Source organism: Saccopteryx leptura, chromosome 2 (genome assembly GCF_036850995.1).
Source record: "Saccopteryx leptura isolate mSacLep1 chromosome 2, mSacLep1_pri_phased_curated, whole genome shotgun sequence".
Lineage (NCBI taxonomy): Eukaryota > Metazoa > Chordata > Mammalia > Chiroptera > Emballonuridae > Saccopteryx > Saccopteryx leptura.
The window spans coordinates 107090557-107107762 of record NC_089504.1 but is presented as its reverse complement, the minus strand read 5'-3'; the positions used below and the strand labels follow the sequence as shown (position 1 = coordinate 107107762).

At 36.3% G+C, this 17206-nt stretch overlaps 1 protein-coding gene and 1 pseudogene across 10 annotated transcripts in view; one reads left to right on the top strand and one right to left on the bottom strand.

Moving 5' to 3' along the window:
• Nucleotides 1-17206, bottom strand: part of PPP1R12A (protein phosphatase 1 regulatory subunit 12A) — a 157808-nt gene that overhangs the window by 81512 nt on the left and 59090 nt on the right. The gene's annotated exons all lie outside the window — the stretch shown is intronic.
• Nucleotides 1818-1934, top strand: LOC136396359 (small nucleolar RNA U3; annotated as a pseudogene).

Here is a 17206-nt window from a genome sequence, read left to right as displayed (position 1 = left end):
GGACAGGATATATATTATTTAAGTTTTAAAAAAGCCTGACCAGGCGGTGGCGCAGTGGATAGAGCATCGGATTGGGATGCGGAGGACCCAGGTTCAAGACCCCGAGGTTGCCAGCTTGAGCGCAGGCTCATCTGGCTTGAGCAAAAAAGCTCACCAGCTTGGACCCAAGGTCGCTGGCTCAAGCAAGGGGTTACTCGGTCTGCTGAAGGCCCATGGTTAAGGCACATATGAGAAAGCAATCAATGAATAACTAAGGTGTCGCAACGAAAAACTAATGATTGATGCTTCACATCTCTCTCCGTTCCTATCTATCCCTCTCTGTCACTATAAAAAAAAAACCCAAAAAACAAAAAAACCCACAGAGAACATTTTAGTTTTTAAAATTTATATTTCCTAATTTTTCTATAATGTATACATACATTGCCTTACTAATACAAAAAAAAAAAGGTGATTTTAAATAATACTTAGAAAGTCCTTCACAGGATCATTTCAGATTGCCTCCACTAAGATTTTTTTTTATTATCTCCATATTGACTGGTTTTCTAACTAATTTCCATGCTCCCTATCCTGTGTCATAACCAAGATTTAACTTGGAGTCCATGGACAGAATTCTGAAGACCATTCCACTGATGCAGATACCTTAAAATATTATTTATGCCCGCCACTATTTTGAAATTAAAGTAGTTATTAGACCAACCATTAAGGCTTTTCATTTAATGTGTTAATAAAGAAGCACATATAGCTCTGGCGGGTTCATTTAGTGGACAGTGTCACCTGGTATATGGATGTCCTGGGTTCAATTCCCGGTCAGGGCACACAGGAGAAATGACCATCTGCTTCTCACCCCTCCCTCTTCTCCCTTCTTCCCTTACCACAGCCAGTGGCTCAACTGGTTCGAGTGTTGGCCCTGGGCACTAAGAATAGCTCAGCTGGTTCTAGTGCATCAGCCTCAGGCACTAAAAATAGCTTGATTGATTTGAGCATCTGCTCTAGACAGGGGTTGCCAGGTGGATTCCCATCGGGGTGCAGGTGGGAGTCTGTCTCACTATCTCCACTCCCCTAACTTAAAAAAGAAAAAAATAGTACATATAAAACTATACCACAAATGTGTTTTTCTAATATTTTGAGAAATGAAATCCAATATAATTGATTTTCACTGTACTCTGTATTTTATGTATCCAAAATACAACCCTGTGGAAGTAATCACAGGCTTCATCAAACCTGCCAACGGGATTCAGACACAAAAGGTTTTCAGTCACTTTCATGTGTCTACTGCATATCGAGAATCATCTATTTAACATGACCTTTGTAAATTCCCAACTAAAAAATTTCTGAATGGTTGTACCATAGTAGGAGAAAACACACATGGCATCTCTGATTTTCCTTTTTTATATGTAAAGAATGGCTGCTTTTCTCTTTCCATAAACAATTTAACTCATTTGTATTTTTTTCCACAAACTACATAATATTCTCATTATAAAAACAGTAAAAATAAAAGCTTGCAAAGTGAGAAAGAAATAGGAAAGACATCCTTTAAACCTTTTCTACTATCATGATCGCTTAGAAATAAACACTACCAACAGCATGGCAAAGATCTTCCCAGTACCTTTGTTATGAATTTATATGTGAGTATAAAAACATATATACATAGTCACTTTTTCAGGTTCTTTTTGTAAAACAAAAACTAATGAGACTATTTTAAATGCATGGGAATGTAATGCTTCTCTTGTAATAGCTGAAAATATTCCACAGTATGGCTGGCTGATACTTTTATTTAATAACATCCTCCTAATGGGCATGTTTTGAAACACTTAGTTAAGACTATACTTTCAGGGATCATTTCTATAGTTTGTGAAACACTTAGTTGACATTATCAATCTTTAAAAATTCCCTCAACATGATGGGGATGAAATAATCACTGTTTTATTTCCTGATTACACATAAGGTTGAAATATGTTTACTGGCATTGGTATTCTATCCTTTTGTGAACTTATTTATATTTTTTGCTTGTATTTCTAATGTGTTAATTAAAACAAATACTTACAGGCTGTTGTTACGAACTCAATGTTTTATTCCCCTAAAATTCGTGTTGAAACCCCAACCTTTAATGTGATGGTATTAGGAGGTTGGGTTTCTGGGAGGTAATTGGGTTTAGATGAGGTCACGAAGGTGGAGCAGACCTGATGGGACTGGCATTCTTATAGAAGAGGAAGAGACTAGAGCTCAGTACCTGTATGTTGGAGGACACATCAACATGGCAGCCATCTGTAAGACAGATAGAAAAGGGGTCCTCACCATATACAGAGCTGACCAGCACAGGGGACTCTCTATTTTCCAGAACTGTGAGAAACGATTGCCTATTGTTTAAGCCACCCAGTCTATGGTATTTTGTTATAGCAGATAAAGTTTACTAAAACAGGTGTCCAGTATGTATCTAGCATTATGTTACATGCCAAGCATACAATGGTAAGCAGACACAAACTTGGACCCTCCCCTTACAGAACTTATAGTTTAGTACAAGAGTCAGATGAATCACTCAAATGTAAAATTATGGTAAGTTTTACGACAGAGAATTTTGTCATATCTAAACCTGAATAATAGAATAACAATTTGGTGGTTAGGAAAGAATTCTAGGAAGAATATATAAGTATTAACAAAGATAACTAAAAGAGTACGTTCCAAGGAAAACAAAAGGAACCCAAATCTGGGAACAAGAAATGTGTACAGCTAGACAGGGGCCAGTTTCATTTTCATGAAAGCAACTGAAATGACTGACCAATCTCTATTTCTGTTGCTGATACACACACACACACACCCATCCATCAAAGTTAGTAATGTCTGTATTTGTAAGATGCTTACATGATGAGGTATGTGTTTCAAAAAGATCACTTTGTGTGGTATGGAAAACACATTAGAATGGAGAAAGAATGAAAGTACGCAGACCAGTTAAGTCGATATAGCAGTAGTACAGAACAATTATGGTGGAAGCTTGAATTTGATGGAGAAAATGGATCAATTCCAGAGATACCTAGGAGATACTGGGAGAGTAGCTGGATATATAAAGTGAGGATGAAAAAGGTATCTAAGATAAGAGTCATTTAAAAAAATTTTTTTTTAAATTTTATTTATTGATTGTAACAGTGAGAGAGGAGGGATGGGGCAATGAGAAGTATCAACTCATAGTGCTCACTGACTGCTTGTTGTACGTGACTAGAATAGGCAAGCCCAGGGTTTTAAACCGGCGACTTCAGTGTTCCAGGTCAATATTTTATCCACTGTGCCACCACCACAGGCCAGCCTAAAGTTCTTGACTTACATGATGTGATAGGTGGATAATGGAACTAACTAATGACACACAAAAAACTTATTCTGTGCATTTGACTAATAGATGTGTTGCAAATATTTTTTCATATTATCGCTGCATTAAAAAAAAAAAATCCCACCACTTTTTTTTTTTATCATATTTTGTGGCCCTGGCTGGTGGCTCAGTGGATAAAATGTTAGCCCTGCACATGGACGTCCTGGGTTCAATTCTCAGTCAGGGCACACAGGAGAAATGATCATCTGCTTCTCTCCCCCTCCTCCTCCCGTTTCTTTCTCTCTTCCCCTCCCATAGCCAGTGGCTCATCTGGTTCCAGTGTCGGCCCCAGGAGCTGAGGATGGCTTGGTTGGTCTGCACATGCCAGCCTCAGGTGCTAAAAATAGCTTGGTACTCAAGCATTGGTCCCACATGGGGTTGTCAGGTAGATCCTGGTCAGGGTACATGTGGGAGTCTGCCTCACCATCTCCCCTCCTCTCACCTAAATAAAAAAGTATAGTATTTTGTGTTTTGCTAAATTCTGAAGTTTTTACAAAGTCATGTTTGTCAATCTTTTGCTTTAAGAATGCCTTTACTCATCTAGCTATATGTATTTATGTGGAGATATAACTTTCATAGATACATATACATACACACAGAAAGACAAAGAAAAATAAGAGGATATACATTAAAGTTAACAGAGATCACCTATAAGAGGTAGGAATTAGGAGGGATTTGTGTTAGCTGTGGGTTTTGGTGAGAAGAAATTTTTGTTATCCAAACTAAACAAGAGCATTTATATATAACAAATATTGATAAATGAATATGAAGCAAAATATATATACTCCAAGAAAACATGAAACTACTCTGCTAGGCAAAACCTTGATCAATAGGGCTATTTACACACAAAAAAACACTTTTATTTTTCTTAGGTACAATATTAGAAATCATTCACAGGCTATAGAGACCGAGAATAAAAGAAATACCTCAACCCTACTCGGTGGCTCAGTAGACAGAGCATCATCTGGGTGCACTGAGGATGCAGGGTTGATCTCTAGTCAGCACACATACAAGAAGCAACCAATGAGTGTACAACTAAGTGGAACAAGTTGTTTCTCTCTTTCTTTCCCTTCTCCTCTTTCTCTCTCAAATCAATGGGGGAAAGAAAAGGAATACCTCAATGTAGCTGCTGTGCTTGCAGCAGACGGGAAGTAGAGTCTCAAGGAAATACCAGGTCAAAGCCAAATACAGACAATCCAAAATTTATATAAACAGGAAGGATGTTAAGAGAAAATAACAAGAGTAAAGTTCCAAAACTACAGGCAGGAAGCAGGGCCTGGAGCAAACCCTGAGCCAAAAATTTAGGTAGGGGGGGTGGGGGGGTGGTGGGGTGTGTGTGTGTGTGTGTGTGTGTGTGTGTGTGTGTATACAATTCACAAACCATTCCTATACGCCAGAACTAGTGTTTGCAAATGTAAATATACATTTAAAAAGGTATATTAAATTACATAAAATCCCATGGTATTAATTCCTATCTGCCATGAATAATCTCAAAAAGCATTCAAATGTTGGTTGTATGATAAAAAGCAAAAATGTTTTAAGTTCTACAGACTTTGGGTTGGACTCCCACCTCTGCCTGGACAGCTGTGTGACATTCACTAATTCAAAACATTCGAAGCCTCATTTATAGGTCACTTATAGGGCTGTGTGAAGTTTATATGAGTTAACACATGTAATGTCTAAAAATAAAATAAACAATTTGTTACCACTATAGAGACAGATGAGTATAGCGACAGCCAGCGGGAAAGGGGTGTGGGATAGGTGGGGGTGGGCAAGGAGGTGGGGAATGGGGACAAAAAAGAATTTGCTTGGAGTGGAGGGTACATGGTGCAGTGTGCAGTTGATGTTTTGTTGAGTTGCACACCTAAACCTGTACCCCAATAAATTCAATTAAAATAAATATTAAAAAATTTAATCACGTCATACAAAATCATGGCATTTAGAAAGTAGTGTTTAAGGTAATGTGAAACAAAACTTGCTACCTGGAATTACAGAAATTCACTTTGAGAGACCCTAGAGATACTAAAAACAGATGGCTAATTTCCTTTAGAAAAAATAATTTGAAATATTACAAATAGCTCATGCAACTGCTAATTAGAAAAAATATACTATTTACTTTAAGATTTCTTGGAAAGAAAACCCCCCCAAGATTTCTCATATGAGTTCCAAACTGAGCTGAATGATTGCGCTATTTCTCAGATGGAAAACTTTTTTGATACCTCAGGTAAATGATTAATAATTTATTCAAGTAATGCAAAGGAGGTGAAAATAGAAAATGTCACTTCATAAATGATGACATTCTTTATGAGTTGTATAAGTGAAAAATGGCAAACTACCAGGTTATTGAGATTTATAATAATCTAGCAGCTTTGAGTCAATAAATAATTTTGGATAACAGATCTCAAAATGAAGACATGATCCAAATGGATTTTTACCAAATTATTTTAAAAACTAAAAAAAGGTATAAAGTTGTTAACCAAGTCACTGGTTATAATTTGGATATGGCATATTAAATAAGCAGGTAGAATTCTATCTGTATTAGAATTACACAGTGATGGGAGGGGGGTGGAGGTGGGTGGAAAAGGTGAAAGGATTAAGTTAGAGAATAGTCCTGGGGATATGTACAGTACAGCATAGGGAATAGAGTCAATAATATTGTTAATAACTGTATGGTGCCAGGTGGGTGTTAAACATTATAAGTTATATAAATGTTAAAGTCTATAACCACTGTGCTGTATACCTGAAGCTAATATAATAATGCCAACTGTAATTCAAAACAATTTTTTAAAAGAATCACTCGGTGTTAACTAAATTTATAAAACAAATTTTGATAGTCTATTAATTATCTTGGATTCTGAGTTTTGTCAAAAATCAAACAACAGATGAAAGTGAGGGAAAATTTTTTTAAAATTTGATCTTTTACTTAAAATTCTTTAAATCGGAAGCTGAGAACACAATGATCAAAGAAACAAAGAGAGCCTGACCTGTGGTGGCGCAGTGGATAAAGCGTCGACCTGGAAATGCTGAGGTCGCCGGTTCAAAACCCTGGGCTTGCCTGGTCAAGGCACATATGGGAGTTGATGCTTCCAGCTCCTCCCCCCCTTCTCTCTCTCTGTCTCTCCTCTCTCTCTCTGTCTCTCCCTCTCCTCTCTAAAATGAATAAATAAAAAATAAATAAAAATTAAAAAAAAAAGAAACAAAGAGAAAAGTAACTATCAGCAAGAGCTGAATACATTTAGTGTCCAAACTGAATGAATACTGAGTTTCTTATGTAGTGCAGGAAAACTTGTATCACCCAATAGCACAAATATCAGCTCTTTGTTATAGCTCCACAGGCTCATGATGCTCTGCTCATTTTATTTTAGTCTATTTTCTCTGCTGCTGAGATTTGTTAATTTCTACTGCTCTACTTTTCAGGTCACTAAACTCTTTCTTCCATCTCTTCCATTCTGCTGCTGGGGCTATCCACTAAATTTTTATTTATTTTGGTTATTAATTTTTAAGTTCTAAAATTTCCATTTGGTTCTTCCTAATATCTTCCTTGTATTTCTTTTCAGACTTTCTATTTTCTATTTTTTGCTGAGAGTTAATTTTTTCATGTTTTAAGCATGCTTGTAATTGCTTATTGGTACATTTCCACGGTATTTGCTCTATAATCATTGTCACAATTTTAAGATTAATATTGCTGTCATAGCAATGTTGGTTTTTATTGATTATCTTCTCTTGAGATTTTCCTTAGTATGACAACTGATTTTCAGTTGAAATATGAACACTTCAGGTAATGTGTTGTGACTCCAGACCTTGCTGAAATCTTCTATGTCAGCTGGCTTTGTCTGGCCCTGCTCTGTCAGAGGAAGACCGGGGTGTAAGTCCAGGCTCCCCACTCACCCTCCAGAGATACCAGAGATGGGGCAGCTCTTTGTTACTTCTGGCTCCCTGTCAAACCTACACTGATACCTCCTGGCTGAGAAGGATATCAGTGTCTCACTACTATTCGCCATGTAGCCTCCAGTACAAGGGGAGAGAGGTAGGACTCTTTACTGCTTGATGTTGGTGGTAAAAGTACACACCGTCCATTAGGCCCACCACCCCGCCAGGAAAGAGCAGGAGCTCCTCATTATTTGCAGGTGGGGGTGGAAGTCATGCTTCCCACATGGTCTCTACTACGCATGCGGGGAGGGGGGGAGAATTAATCATCATCAGATGGGGATAAAAGTCTTATCTGGCTCTGTATCTAGCCTAATCTGACATCACTACAGTGTGTGTGTTGGGGTGCCTTGTTACAGTCTGGTAAGTGTGGAAGTCTACACTCCCCAGCTGGTTTTTGCTGATGTGTGTAACTAAGATTTTTTTCCCCAAGTATATTGTTGGAGTAGAGTGGTTATATTATTATTACTTTTAAGTTTTCTGCCTTGCAAGTGTGCCCCTCTCTACATATCTGGCTAAAGAGATCAAGCTTCTGTTGTTGTTTTTTTTGGTCTGCATCTTTTGGTGCTTTGGGTTACCAACTTTTTCAACTCCATGTATAGGACACATGAGACAAAAAGAAAAGCCAGAAAACTCATCCCTATCATTCTCTAGTTCTTGAGATGCCTAGATGCTCTGCCTTCTTCCCTCCACCTTTTAGTTTCCTTATGTTTATATATATATTAGGGTTTTTAGTTGTACTTAGCAGAAATAATAGGGGAAAATCAAACATTCTAACTGCCCAGAGGCAGAAATTCTCTCTCCCATTTTTAATTGTCAAGAAATTGCAAAGTTTATAACGTTACCAATATTTAACTTTTTAAAAATTTCAATTTGCCGAAACACATAGGTCGAAGTACTATTTTTGTATATAAGTCATGTTATTAGTACATTTGTTAGTAGTCCTGACACCTTGCCAAATCTTAATTTCTGACATCAGAATTCTACAATTACGCTACAGATATAACTGATTATGCCAACAGAAAAGACCAGGTAAATACCTATGAGAGAAATGAATCTATTTGTGAAACTAGGCTCTATTTTCCAGTTGTTGAGGCAACTGGGTTGTAATTTGTAAACAAATTCAAAATGTGGGAAAGTATTTTAATTCCTCTTTTCTCTTTGCAAAACCACCTTTAAATACAGAAAATCCTGAAGATTCTGTCTTTAGCATTTCCAATTTCTCTCAATTCTTCCCGAGAACAGTGCCTCTATATTTCTTTGATCATGCACTAACTACTAGAAACATGTGTTTAAATAAATTAAGACTTTATTACTGTAGCTCCCAGTTCCCAGAGACAAAAATCCTACAAATTGTATAACTCTAAGATGTACATTTCCCTTACATTTTAATATCACTGAAATCTTATATAATCAATAAATCTTAAAATAAATGATGTTGTAAAATGGATACTAGCCAGGCTGTAGACATGTGTTGTCCTCTCTGTCTTCATATGACCCTGGATGGTCACTGCTATTAATATTATTTTTACTTCAACTGACTTATGTGCATTGTTATTTCTTATTTTTTGAGCTTGTCTGAAACTTAAAATGATCTCTTGGATGTTGTCAGAAACATTTTTTTTTATACCTTCTGGTAAGGTCAAGAAAGCACCAAAATCATATCTTGTAGAACGCTATCAGTGGCTTAGAAGAAAATCCCAAAGGTAACAACAGAACATTCCTACACAGTGTGACACCAGTAACACTAAATTGCCCAAAGGATAATAATGTGTAGAAACAAACAAACCAACCTTAGGTGATTTAAATGTTAAAAGAACAACACTATCATAGTTTTTTTTTTAACCTTTTAAATTAGTACATAAAATATTGGTACTGTGTTACAACAATAGCATCTTAGATTTGATAAAATCTAGTATATGCATTATAAACATATCCAAAATATTCTGGTTTCCTATGGCATCTTTACCATTGGGATCTCAGATTAGGCCAATATAAATCCACATTCCACTACCCTCTCTCCTCTGCTTTCCCTATCTTGCTCTTTAGATCCTTTAATAAGTTTAATATCATATAATCATTTTCCCAACTACAAAGGCAAGATAGAAAGGCAGGATAGTATAGTGGATAAAAGTGCAGACATGAAAAGTCAGACTGTGTAGGTTCAAATCCTATTTCTGCCATGTACTGTATGATTTCCCTCTAAGATTCAGTTTCTTCATTTATAAAATAAGAATTATAATGTAGGTCTATCATCACTCATCCAAAACAATCACTCATCTAAAAATATAAAATTATTCGTATGTTAGAAAGATACTATAGATTAAGTAACAACTCCACTGAGTGTGAGACAGTACTCTATAACAAAAAACACAATATTGTTAAAAAATAAATTACAGTAAGCAGAATAAACAAAGACTTCCAGTCTTATCTTCTACTCTCTCCACTAATGCTTTTCTCCATGAAAAACTATATCTACAAAGAAATCTTTTTATCCAATACAAGCAGGCCCAGTATTTAGTTAACCAGAAAAGCTGATTAAAATAAGAAATTGTAAAACATAATACATATATAAAATAACTAAATGTAAAGAAGACAATTATTTCAATATAAAAGATATCGAAGAATGTCTCCAATGACTTAAATCCATGCTACCTTCCTTGCCATAAACCATACCCATAATGTTCTAAGACTTTAACGTGTTTTTAAAGTGAAGGAAAAACTTGAAGTGAACAGAAAAACAATCTAGGTATTTTTTCTTTTAGTCTTTCAGTTGACAGCACACATCTAACTAATTTAATTTAAGCAACTATAATTTTAGGGCCTTGCTTTTATTGACTCTGTCCAAATGTTCAATTCAGTTATAGCAACAGTTTTCTTTTTTGTACATGTTTCCTCAGTTTGAGGTTATCTAATAAAATTATATAATCACTAGCAAGTTCAACATGTGTTAACAGGCTAAAACATACACAACTAACTTTTGGTAGTCTTGCATTTCTATTGGTGGGAATGAAAGTGAGTGAGCTTAGCAGAAAGAAATAGCCTATTAGCTGCAATGTTCAGTTTTTAAAACTTCATGGGAATCAGTAACTTTATGGGAATGTTTTAAACGAAAAGGCAAATGTCAGTAAATACAGTAAGAAGACAGCTAAAAGTTTTATACATATTATTTCTCACTCAGGAGTAACATGACTTCCCTCAAACAGCTCTCAACTCCCAAAGGCAAAAACTCTACTCATTTTATTTATTTTTTTTACTATTATTTTTTTCATTGGTTTTGAGAGAAAGAGAGGAAGAGGGGAGAAAGAGAGAGAGAGAAAGAGAAGCATCAATTCCTTGTTCCACTTAGCTGTGCACTCACTGATTGCTTCCCGTTATAGGCCCTGACCGGGGATCGAACCCATAACCTCAACACACTGTGATGATGTTCTAACCACTGAACAACCTGGCCAAGGCCTCTACTTATTGTTTCTTTAGAATCTTTCTCTTGTTGGCCTAAATAGAATCAATCAATTCTTCCTCAATGTTCTTATTCATCACTTGATCCATTCATTCTATCTAGTTAATTGACTCACATGTATCTGTAAGCACAAAGATTAGACTGTTGCAGTCACTTTTATATCTCCCAAATGCATGACAGTAGGAAACAGTTGTGCTACAATGGAAAGAATATCAGAATTTGTATTTTGAGAATGAGGATCCAGGTCTGACTGTGAAGTGGAAATATAATGAACATTCCCATAAAGTCGTTTAAAAAATGGAATAAGAATGCAGATGAGAGCATTATCTTTATAGTTTTAGACAAATATACCTCATTGTCATTACGGCAAGATGAGAGTACCTCTCAAATAAAATCTTACTATTTTCACAGGAGCCTAGATTTAGTTTTACCTTCTGAGACTTTTAATCAAAACACATGGTCTGGTTTACACTAACCAAGAATCATTTTTGACAAAAATATGTAAATAAAACCAAAACTCACAGATTAGCCCACTCGTGAGGCTCATAATATCCACATATCAAAATAATTATGATAAATGACTACATTTCTCCTCTGCTCTTCTTATCTAGTTAGGTTTGAACCGAAAATTATAATCCAGGAGAACTAGAGGCTTATCTTTTTTTTTTTTTTTGTATTTTTCTGAGGCTGGAAACGGGGAGAGACAGTCAGACAGACTCCTGCATGCGCCCGACCGGGATCCACCCGGCACGCCCACCAGGGGCTACGCTCTGCCCACCAGGGGGCGATGCTCTGCCCCTCCGGGGGGTCGCTCTGTCACGACCAGAGCCACTCTAGCGCCTGGGGCAGAGGCCAAGGAGCCATCCCCAGCGCCCGGGCCATCTTTGCTCCAATGGAGCCTTGGCTGCAGGAGGGGAAGAGAGAGACAGAGAGGAAGGAGGGGGGGGGGTGGTGGAGAAGCAAATGGGCGCTTCTCCTACGTGCCCTGGCCGGGAATCGAACCCGGGTCCCCCGCACGCCAGGCCGACGAAGAGGCTTATCTTTTTGCACTAAAAGTAGTAAACAAAAATGGCATTATCAATAAGAAGTAATTTAGCTAACATTTACTGAATACTAAATATGTACCATACATTGTGCCAATTGTCTTACACATATTATCTCATTCAATCTTCAAAACTATCTTATAAAAGTAGAGACAAATATTAAATTTCCATTTTATAGACAAGAAAAAGAGGTTCAGAGAAGCTGATAATTTGTTCAAAGTTGAACTCAGGGTATTATAATGTTTCTCATTAGTGTGGTGAAGTTTATACAGTTCTTAATTGATAAGAACTTCTGATCCTTTTACTAAAAATAACTATAGTATTTAATTACAGACAGAGGAATCAGCAGGTTCAGACTATGAAGTAAGATGTCTAGTTAGTTTAGACGCTAAGCAAGGAGACCAGACCACTGTGACTAAATGAGAAAGCCTGGAGAAGCCTGGAGAAGAGTGAAGGAAATGAAGTCAGAAAGGTGAAAGAGACCAAACAATAGCTCTGTCAGCCACTAGAACTCCGGCTTCTATCTTGAATGCATTCTGAACCTATCGGAGAGCTCTGAGTAACAATGTGATGCCACGCCACTTACCATATTTTAAAAGGATAATTCTGGCTGCTATATGCCAAACACATGGGGAGAAGAGAATGTATGTTTAGAATTATTGCAAATGTAGTAATTCCAGTGAAAAACAACAGTATCCTGGATCAAGGAGAAATGAAAGAGGTGATGAAAAATAGTTACTGGGTATATTTTGAAGGTAAAGCCAAGAAAAATCTTGAGGATACTGTTGGATGTTTATGGAATAAAGGTTAAAAAAAAAAAAAGTCAAGCTATAAATAAGCCACCAAAAGTATTTAAAAAATGTAATATCCTTAGATTTTTAATAATCAGGTTACAAACCTAATGAAACTTTTTCCAAGCTGTAAAAGAAACCATGAAAATATCACTGAATATAATCTTATCATCATTTTATAATGATACAAAATCAACAGTAGTATCTTTAAAACTACTTCAAACAAAAGTACATTAAATATATTATTTAATCAATATTTTATTCTATATATTATGAAACTACATAATGTTAGCCTAATACAGGGCTGATTTTCTCTATTGTAAAATATTATAGCAAACATTAAAGCAACTCAAGATTAAAGTGTTCCTTAAGCATCTGTAATGAAGACTTAAAAAAGAAATGGAGTGATGAAATTAAAATACAAAAGATTACATCAGAATAATAAACACATCAATGACCAAAACATTAATAAAACAAGTCATTTAAGTTTTATTATTCAAATACAAAATATTTTTCACAAAAATATAAAAATTCCTATCATTAACAATAAAAAAAGTACAAACAAAGAAAAACCAGTTACAAGGTTAAAACTGTAGTCATTCAAATAACATTCATTCATTGGTCAACCAAGAAGGACAGACTGAATAAACTACAATGACTTTTACTACTCAACGCAATACTAACCCTAAAAAGGACAATGAGAAATATGTCTATATTCCACTATATAGTATTCTCCATAATAAACTGTTGAGTGAAAAAAGCAAAGTGCAGAAATATGTGTACGATGTTCTACCATTTATCTACAAAGAATAATACTTATTTTAAAAAACACATTTAAAAAAACAGAGCTAAAATATAAAATTTAAAAATTATAGGATGTGGGAGGGTAGTGGGTGGTAGAACAGTGATAGCCATTAGAACCAGGTATTTTATATAAATTATAACAAAATTCAATGTTAAAAAAGCAAACTCTAAAAAACTAAATAAAACAACAAACCTAATGATACATTTAGTTGGTGGCATGACCAAACAAAAAAGAACTATTTCAAATGACTTCAACACAGTAATTTCATGGTATATTTCAAGTGTGATACATTAAAGACAAAAAGAAAATTCTTCCCACAAAACCCAGCCACCCACCCACCTACCCACCCACCCAACCATCCAACCAACCAACCTTCAAACTACTTTTAGTAATCATATTGTTGCTGTTGGTAGTATTGTTAAGTAGTATAATGTATGTGTTGTAATATATCATGAAACAAACTAATTATGTGTTACTTCAATCTTATACTTCCTGGCAATGAAATGAGGGAGAAAGGAAATATTGATACAAGATAGAAGAGATTAAAGGAAAACACCTGATGCTGAACTTAAATTGGAAACAATTTTAGTACCCATTCCAAAGAAGGGGCTCCTTGGAAAAAGGGCAAGTCTAGACCCAGGGCAGGAAATGTAAAAGATGCCTGGAATATCTTGTAATACTAAAATACAAGGAAGCTTTTATTATTTTTATTAAAAACATGTTTTTTAGATTTCATTTATTCATTTTTCAGAGGGGGGGGGAGAGAGAGAGAAAGAAGGGGGAGGAGCAGGAAACATCAACTCCTATACATGCCTTGACCAGGCAAGTCCAGGGTTTCAAACCAGCAACCTCAGCATTCCAGGTCAACGCTTTATCCACTGCACCACCACAGGTCAGGCTAAAATACAAGGAAGCTTTAAAAGTTCACTTTATTTGGTTATGTCCCCAGGACTCAGAAGCTAATATGAAGATACTCTTAATGACCAAAGTTGATACAATTTACTAATCAATAAGGATAATATAACTGCAGTGGAGTGAAACACAAGTATGTTTTAATGCAGGAACTTCTAAAGTTACTTAGATCGCAAAAGACCAATCAGTCTATTTTGAAGGTATCTAGAGAACCAACTCATTATCTTTGGGGGATATATATATATATATATATATATATATATATATATATGGATACACACACACAGAGAGAAGAAAAGAATAAATAATATGCCCTGTGTTTCCTATAATACTTGTACTAGGGAGTAACCAAATAGTAGATATGAGGAAGTTTCTTTTTAAAAAATATTCTAGCTAATAAATAAAAAAATAACAATTAAAATGCTGCCATTGATAGGTCTTATGTTTTCACCTGATTATTTTCTCAGAGGACTTGGTTTTCAATGCTTTATACATAATGATTTGCATATATAATTTAGTTATCATTTATGGTTGGAGAGCTATAAACTAATTGTTACAGATTCGAACAATAAATTCAATACATGTTTTCTTCAGCTCCACATTCACTTGCCTTTCCTAGTATGTTCAAAAGTCATACTATTTGGCCCTGGCCGGTTGGCTCAGCGGTAGAGCATTGGCCTGGCGTGCAGGAGTCCCAGGTTCGATTCCTGGCCAGGGCACACAGGAGAAGCACCCATCTGCTTCTCCACCCCTCCCCCTCTCCTTCCTCTCTGTCTCTCTCTTCCCCTCCCGAAGCCACAGCCGAAGCTCCATTGGAGCAAAGATGGCCCCGGGTGCTGGGGATGGCTCTGTGGCCTCTGCCTCAGGTGCTAGAATGGCTCTGGATGCAACAGAACGACGCCCCAGAGGGGCAGAACATCGCCCCCTGGTGGGCATGCCAGGTGGATCCCGGTCGGGCGCATGCGGGAGTCTGTCTGATTGCCTCCCCGTTTCCAGCTTCGGAAAAATGGAAAAAAAAAAAAAGTCATACTATTCAATTTTACTTCTAAACTATAACCCAATGACATTAACACTACAATTATTATTATTATTATTATTATTATTATTATATTTTTACAGAGACAGAGAGAGGGATAGACAGGGACAGACAGACAAGAACAGAGAGATGAGAAGCATCAATCATTAGTTTCTCATTGTGCATTGAAACACCTTAGTTGTTCATTGATTGCTTTCTCATATGTGCCTTGACCGCGGGCCTTCAGCAGACAGAGTAACCCCTTGCTCGAGCCAGCGACCTCGGGTCAAAGCTGGTGAGCTTTTTTGCTCAAACCAGATGAGCCGGCGCTCAAGCTGGCAACCTCGGGGTCTCGAACCTGGGTCCTTTGGCGTCCCAGTCAGATGCTCTATCCACTACGCCACCGCCTGGTCAGGCTACACTACAATTATTAGGGAAGAATACCTTGATATGACAGTGAGAATTTTATACTGCCTATATTAGTTTGCTAGTGTCACCAAAACAAAATACCATAGATTAAATGCTTAAACAATAGAAATTAATTTTCTCATACTTCTAGAGGATGGAAGTCCAATAAGGTGTTAGCTAGTTTGGTTTCTCTTTGGCTTGCAGATGGCTGCCATCTGTGTGCACACCCCTGGAGTCTCTTTTTGTGTATATATATCTTCTTAAAAAGGATACTAGTCAGACTGGATTAGGACCCACCCTAGAGGTCTTATTCAAAAATAATTATCTCTTCAAAAGCTTTATTTCTACAGTCACCTCTGGGGATTAAGTTTTCAATATATAAATTTTGTTGGGACACAATTCCAACAGTAACACTGTCAATTTGGCACACCAAAGGAAGAGAATGATATTAATGCACACATTTCAATACCTGACCCACCAGTGTTTAGTAAAATAATCATATGCTGAAAATTAACATGATATTCCTAAACTCACCTCATTTATACTTTCTTTAGGCCACTCTGGAGAAGAGGCATTATTAAACAACCTCTATTTTTAGTTCCCTACAACTTCTACCTTATTCAAAGCATAGAGGTTGAGGGTAATTATCTTGGTGAAAGGTGAGATAATGGAGCCAGAATATGAAGAACTATCATTTATCTATTCTCTTGGCTTTTGCTAGGCTACAGACCAAATATGAAATTGTTAAATTTCTAAAAACTAAACTGTAACCTCATATTCTCTGCTCTCCTCTCTCCCATAAAAGTAAAACATTTAGAACTCACTGTACGCTAATAAGCCTCAAGTTCTCACAGTAAACTATATCAATTTCACTGTTTCAACTTTCATTTCAATAGGGATGAGTTAGCACTATTCTGTGCATAATACAGTTGGTAAAGAAGCATATAAACAACTGGTAAGAGAGAGATGATGATGATGAGTAAGCCAGGAACATCAGAAAGGGTTTTGGAGGAAGTGACCCTTACACAAACTGCATCTAGAGAGTATGGTAAGAACTGATCAAATAACGAAATGAGGCAAATGAACCACTACACACAAAAACACTCTGATGTGAATCATCATGTAATGGCAGGAACTGAAAGTAGCCCAGTATTGACACAGGAAAAAATATGGAAAGCAGTATGAGAAATAAGAACTAGGAAGATGCCACATTGTTCCTAATAATCATATTATTTCATAAATAATATTAATCATAGAGGCTAAGTAACTTGGCCAATGGCACAGAATTAGTGAATGCAGAAGCAGGATTTGCAACAAATTTAACACCAAATACTTCACTTAACATAGTGACTCAATTATCGTATTTCTACTTTATAACTGTTGCCTCTACATTATTATTAACAGAGCCTTTTACCCTACAAATGCTCTGATTTGGGGGATATCTTTACCTTATCACTTCTTCTTTTTTTTTTTTTTTTTTTTTTTTG